Here is a 1,585-nt window from a genome sequence, read left to right on the forward strand (position 1 = left end):
TATATTCTGGATGTTAAACCTCTGTCAGATGTGTTGCTGGTGAAGATTTTTCTCTCCAATTCTGTGGGTTTTCTCTTCACTTGCTTGGTTGCTTCTTTTGATGCACAGAAGCTTTTTAGTTTAATGAGGTCCCATCTGTTGATTCTTGACCTTGTTTCCTGGGCAACTGATGTCCAGTTTAGAAAATCCTTTCCTACACCTATATCTTGTAGGTTAAACAGCCTCAGAGTTTCAAGCTTCACATTGAGGTCACTGATCCATTTGGAGTTGACTTTTGTGCAAGGTGGAAGGATCTAGTTTCATTCTTCTACAGGTGGAGATCCAGTTTTGCCAGCACCATTTGTTGAAGATGCTGTCTTTCCACCATTGTGTGTTCTTGGCACCTTTGTAAAATATCAGGTGGCTGAAATTGTGTGTACTCAGGTTTGGATCGTCAGTGATGTTCCATTGATCCATGTCTCTGTTTCTGTGCCAGTACCATGCTGTTTTTATGACTACGGCTCTGTAGTACACTTTGATATCTGGAGTAACCCCCCAGCATTGCTCTTTGTGCTCAGGGTTGCTTTGCCTGTCCAGGGTCTTTCGTGCCTCCATATGAATTTAAGGATGCATTTTTCTGATTCTGTGAAGTATATCATGGGGATTTTTATTGGGATTGCATTGAATCTATATATTGCTTTTGGTAGGATGGTCATTTTAACAATATTTATTCTTCCAATCCCTGTATCTCTGGGATAAAGCCTACTTGATCATGGTGAATGATCTTTTTGATGTGTTTCTGTATGCAGTTTGCATGTATTTTGAGAATTTTTGCATCTATGTTCATTAAGGATATGGGTCTATAGTTTTCTTTTTTGGTTGTGTCTTTACCCGGCTTTGGTATTAGAGTGATGCTGGGTTCATAGAAGGAATTTGGGAGTTCTCCCTCTGTTTCTATTGTTTTGAATAATTTAAGTAGTATCAGTTGGAGGTCTTCTTAAATGTCTGGTACAATTCTGCTGTAAATCCATCCAAGCCTGGGCTTTTTTTAGCTGGGAGTCTTTGTATTACTGTTTCAATTTCCTTATATGTTATGGGTCTGTTTAAACTGTTGATCTCTTCTTGGTTTAACTTTGGAGGTTCCCATGATTTCAAATATCCATCCTTTTCTTTTAGACTTTCAGATTTAGTAGCGTGTAGGTTTTGAAAATATTCCCTTATAATGGTTTGGACCTTTTGGGTGTCTATTGTGATTTTCCCCTTTCATGTTTGTTTTTTTTAATTTAAATTTGCTCTTTCTTTCTTTTGGTTAACTGGGCTAAGGATCTGTCTATTTTGTTTAGCTTTTAAAGAACCAGCTCTCATTGATTCTTTGTATTGTTTGTTTCTATTTCATTAATTTCTGCTCTGATTTTTGTCATTTCTTTTCTTCTGCTGGGTTTGGGTTTCCTTTGTTCTTGCCTTTTCAGTGCCTTGAGTTGCAGTGTTAGGTTATTTATTTGGGCTCTTTCCAATTTTTTAATGTAGGCACTTAGAGCTATAAACTTCCCTCTTAGGACTGCTTTTAATATGTCCCAGAGGTTGTGTTGTATGTATTGTCCTTTTC

The sequence above is a fragment of the Nannospalax galili genome, unplaced genomic scaffold, assembly GCF_000622305.1.
Source record: "Nannospalax galili isolate Female #2095 unplaced genomic scaffold, S.galili_v1.0 scaffold582, whole genome shotgun sequence".
In the NCBI taxonomy this organism is placed as follows: Eukaryota; Metazoa; Chordata; class Mammalia; order Rodentia; family Spalacidae; genus Nannospalax; species Nannospalax galili.